A 5,747-nucleotide genomic window follows, 5' to 3' on the forward strand; every position below is an offset into this window, starting at 1 on the left:
AATCTACTCTCTTAGCTATTTTTATGTACACCAATTAGAACACTAAAACCTGTTCTTCCTATCTAATTGAAACTTTATGTCCCTTGACCTTCATGTCCTCCCTCTCTTTCCATTCCTTATCCTCCAGTGTCTGGGAAGCAGCTTTCTACTTTCCACCTCTATGAGCTCAACTTTTTATATTCACATATAATCAAGATCATACAGGTCTCTCTGTGCCTGACTAATTTTACTTTGCTACATTTGCTCTAGGACCATCCATGTTGTTGCAAATGGCATAATTTTATTCTTTTTGACGGCCAAATATTAATCCACTATGTGTATATATGGTACTATATTTGGTAATCCATAAATCTACTGATAGATGCTTAGGTTGTTTCCACCTATTGGTTACAGTATTATAATGAACATGGAATACAGACATATCTTCAAAGTACTAATTTCAACTTCTTTGGATATATATGTACCAGAAATAAAATTTCTGCATAATTTGATAATTTAATTTACTCACAAGGGAGTAGCACCTCAAAGATTCACATGCCTGTTTAAAACTATCTCTTTTGTTCTGTGATCTAGAGACATACTCTGTCCCTTTTTCTTTCAGAGATAAAAGGCTTTGGATGCAGGGCCTGGGGGTAGAAGCTGAAAAGGCTGGGATACTCCATGTGTCAATAAGCTTCCAGAAGGAACGGACAAACCTAGAGATAGTGTTAGAGTGAGCTGGAGAAAAAGGCTCAGGAAGTACCAAGCTGCTGCTCAGTCTCCTAGGAGCTACTTAGTTTGCTTACATATAAATTTATTCAAAATTCTTTGAATGTTTAACTCAGACATAATGGGTCCAAAAATGGGTAGATAACTATGAGAATAGTAAAATGAAACCAGACAGATTTGGTAGAATATAAAACATATACTTCATAGTTAAGTGGATTTATCTAAAAATTGAATACTCCTCAGCAACCAATGAAGAGATGAAAATACAATTAGCTATCTTCTTTTGTTGCTGAAATGCTAAATCTGTAACCACCTTAGAGATTTTTTTTATTAAGCAAACCTGTCCATTTTCCTTGCAAATGAGTCTCAGCAAATAGTCCCTGGACCTCCGAACACACACTTCGGATAAGATCATCTTGCTGCTCCTCTCGTCAGGGCCACCTATGAATCATGGAGAACCATGGGTCATGTGACTTTAGAATTCCACACTGAAGTGCTTCTGCACTGTGGCAGGCAGATACCTGTAGGAAAAGTGTTCCCACCTTAGAAAATGCACCTGCAGCTCAAGGACCAACTGGAAAAAAGCTAAAAGCTCCATGTAGGCATGAAGTGACTTCTGAACTGAGGTAGAGAAGAAAAGGACTTGCACGTGCCAACCCAGGAAAGTTATCACCTTACTAGAGTTAGCACAAGGTACTGCCACCTTCAGAAAGTAGCGTGAAGGCTAGATGGCGGCCACCGAGGGAGTTGGGGAGCATGCACAGGGCGGCAACCTGGTCAACCAGAGCAGCTTCTGCCACAGCTTCACCCATCACCACCCCAGCTGCCACAGGAGGACGAGATAGCTGCTGAGGCCGGGGCAGCCATGGCGTTCCCTATAGACAATGAGTTCCTGAGCCTGGACTCACCCACCTATGTCCTATACAGAGACAGAGCAGAATGGGCTGATGTAGATCCAGTGCCACAGAATGATGGTCCCAATCCAGTGGTGCAGATCATCGATAGTGAAAAATCCCGAGATGTTTATAATTATTTCCCAGATTTTCTACAGCGGGATGAAAGAAGCGAGCAAGCCTTGCAGCTCACTTGGGATGCCGTTGAGTTAAACACAGCCAATTACACGATGTGGCTTTTCCAGAGGGTTCTCTTATGGTCCCTTCAAAAGGATCTACATGAAGAAATGAACTAGATCACTACGATAATTGAGGAACAGCCCAAAAACTATCAAGTTTGGCACCAGAGGCGAGTATTAGTGGCATGGCTGAAATATCCATCTCAGAAGCATGAGTTTATTGCTGATTTTCTTAATCAGGATACAAAGAATTACCATAGCTGTCAGCACTGATAGTGGGTCATTCAGGAATTTAGACTTTGGAATAATGAGTTGCAGTATGTAGACCAACTGCTTGAGGAGGATGTGAGCAATAACTCTGCCTGGAACCAAAGATACTTTGTGATTTCTAACACTACTGGCTAAAATAGACATGCTGTATTGGAGAGAGAAGTCCAATACACTCTGGAAATGATAAACCTTGTGCCACATAATGAAAGTGCATGGAATGACTTGAAATGGATTTTGCAGGATTGTGGTCTTTCCAAATACCCCAATTTATTAAGTCAATTACATTTTTATAACCCAGTCATGATTGCCTTTCTTGTGGATGTCTATGAAGATATGCTAGAAAACCAATGAGACAACAAGAAAGACATTCTTAATAAAGTGTGAGAATTATGTGAAATCTTACCTAAAGAAAAGGACACCAGAGAAAAAGAATATTGGAGATTTAATGGAAGATCCCTTCAAAGCAAACACAGAGAAATGACCTACCAACAAAAGCACAGCAATGAAGCCATCTGGAAGAATTTGATGGAATGCTTTTATTTTTTTAAGGGACTCTAAGCAAGATTTTAAGCTAAAGTGAGTATTCCCTAACCTGTGGTGTAAAAGATGAATAATGCAGGTGTTGCTTTTTGACAAGAACTAAGCGTGATGTTCCTTGGATGCTGCTGCTATTCAGACTTGCTCTGAGACATTTGGAGGGGGAATTAAAAAGTCCCGAAAGGAACAAGGAACCACTACTTTTGTAGTCTTGTCAACATTTAATCTACTTGCTTTGCATCTGTACCGAGTGCGGGGTGCTTGCCTGTAGTACAGTTGAGGTAAATGAAGTTTGCATCAGTAAGTTGGAAGTCCACTTGTCCCACTAGAGCTGCTGTGCCACACTCACAGTATGTAGCTCTCACTAACCAACTAATGCCAAAACAGTGGATATAGATATATATAGATATATATAGATATGTACATATGATATATCTAAAAAAGCTGCATGATTTTAAACTTGATAACATTCACAATCACATTATAAGAAGCTCTATTATTGAGTAAATTATAGAGAATTTTTAGTTATATTTGTTATTGGTGTATAGATATGAGATATTTCTCTCTGCTCAGGATTAACATAGGTCTCTTAGAACTGATAAACTTTCAGTAAATTTCATTTGATTAGTTTTAAAAGTTTGTTTCATTGTGCATATTATGTATCATGCATAACATGTCTTGAAACATGTATACCTGGTGATGATCACTGCAGCCAAATAAATTAATAGGTTCTTCACTCTCCATAATTATCCTTTCTGTATGCTCAGTGAGATCACTTACAACCTACTCCCAGCAATTGTCTACTATCCAGTAGTAGTAACCCTCATTCTACACATGTGATCACCAGACTTATTCAGTCTTCCTGGCTGTGAATGCACCTGATAAATTTCAAACTAAACCATTTGGTAGATCTCTCTCTAATGAATATTTGCCAAATGCTTGGTATGCCCAATTCAACAGTGGATGTAAAGGGAATTAAAGGTGTCTTCCTCACTTCATTGACATATCTGAGAACTTACCCATACACCTTTCTGGAACAACTGACTCTTCTAGTATCAAAAAGTCTACATCTGTAGTTAGAGCTTCAATCCATGACAAAGTATCTGGCAATGACAGTGGAAATTTTGGGGCAAGTGATTTGCATTTGCATTGCATATTCTTGAGCTTAGATTCTAACTTTTGAACTTTCTGTGGGGAGCATTAATAACTTTGGAAACAGCTTCCATTCTTTGAGCTTCAGTTTCTCATCCATGCAATGGATATGATGATTGCAATCTCACTCAGCAGACTTGAGATTGTTAGCTTTTTACCCACTATACAGAAGTATCAACTCACTTGTCTATGATCAGATATGATCAATCAATTTATCCTCAAATAGGTTCTCATTTCTTTTAGGCCTCCACTCGGGGTCCTACCTGACTACACAGTGATGCCTTTGTTGAAGTCCAAGCAATCTTTGTGCTGTTGACTTTCAGTTTTTGTGCTCCAAATAATTTCTCACTCTCCAGTATTATGCAAACACACATATGTCCATGCCTATCTCCTCCAACAAGAACTTAAAGTATCTAAAGAGATTCTTCATTTAATGTCACATTCTAAGCATGAGAACAAAGCCTACCGTGTAAAAGGAGCTCAGTAAAAATTTATCAATTTAGGTTCAGTTCTAATGCAGTTCCCTTAACCATAATATGGGAAAATTGTTGACCCAAGGTTAACAATCATTAGGATCAACAAAGACTTTAAAATATCATTGATTCTATCTATTATCTTCAAGTCTTAGATAATAAATCCAAAAAAGATTTATTATGAAATTCAAAACAGAAACTGTTTCCCACAATTTAAGACAATATTTTAATTTAAATTTTAGTTTAAAAATAATCTCTTGGAAGAAAGTGTTCTCGGTGGTTGAAAACTACAGCAAGAAAAAGCTTCTACAAATGAAACTTTAATACAGCAGAACCTCAGAAAAAGTTCAAGCAATAAAATAGTTTTTAAAAGTTCCAGTCTTTAGGTAAGAAAAGCCCACAATAGCAAGACCCTTGATTTCGTATGTAGAAGGGATTTGAGCTGATACCCCTTTAAGATCCCTAGCTGCAACTCCCATTTAAATTCCCTTTTCCATTTCACAGCTGTTACAATGTTTTCCAAAAAAGACTCTAGAGTTTAATTTGAATTTGAGCACTTTTGAGCCCACACGGACCTAATGAGAAACTGCACATCAGCGGTCTGGTACCACTTACACATCCTTTCCTCAAACAAATAATCTAATTCCTCTTTTGTGAGTCAATGAATTTATTAAAGACAAATAGTGAGTGCTGCCTGTAAATCCTGCAGAATCTAGCATTTTAACTAAATGACATTTAGCCAAGTTGTAACTCTAATAGCAAAGAAAACAGTCACTGTTCAGCCTTAAACCTTTGTCCCATGATGAAAATCATTTTCAATATCCTGTGCAAATTCTTTGAAGGGTTTGGGCCTGGAAAACCCCAGAGGGTTTCTTCACAATTAGTTATTAGTGAGAAAGCATCAAGCTAAATTTATTGGTTATCGTTCCCCATGATTGCATAAAAAATAAAATTAAAAGGAACCCTCGAAAGAATAGTTGATCAAGCTTGGTAATGGTATCATTGCTGACAGTGAGGTCATAAAAGCATATTAGTGACCCCCTGATGGAATGTGTTTACTGGTGAAGTCAAAGAGATTGATCATTTTGCCCAGGAAGTGACATTTGAGTTCAACAGACTGCTGCTGTTAGCCTGAAAAAACGCACTAATCATCTCATGCATGGCACACCATAAAAGCCTGAAACGAGGCACAATTATCGGGGTCTTTATAGACCTACTGCCTCCTCATGAGATGCTCTGAATGTGATCTATTTATAGACTACTCTTAGAAAAGTCAGAGCCCTTTTTCCGTAGCATCTTCAGCAAGGTGCGAGGATTCCAATAAGGAGGCACTTAGCCCCTGAAATCAAAGGATAACCAGTAACCAGCAACAGAACCCAGCAGAGGGTTGAGTTTGCCGAAACTATTCAGAATTTTAGAGAGCTTTTTCTCTAAAATCAAGATCATTTTTTTGTCTTAGTCCCTTTGTACCATGGCAGTGACATGCTTGATACTGGGTAATTTATAAGCAGATATTTATTTAGCGTTCTTCAGGG

At 38.1% G+C, this 5,747-nt stretch overlaps 1 pseudogene; it reads left to right on the forward strand.

The window, feature by feature from the left end:
- The first annotated feature begins 1,436 nt into the window (after positions 1-1,436).
- On the forward strand, positions 1,437-2,556 carry LOC101574977 (annotated as a pseudogene).
- Positions 2,557-5,747: the final 3,191 nt, after the last annotated feature.

Source organism: Octodon degus, unplaced genomic scaffold, assembly GCF_000260255.1.
Source record: "Octodon degus isolate 3935 unplaced genomic scaffold, OctDeg1.0 scaffold00133, whole genome shotgun sequence".
In the NCBI taxonomy this organism is placed as follows: Eukaryota; Metazoa; Chordata; class Mammalia; order Rodentia; family Octodontidae; genus Octodon; species Octodon degus.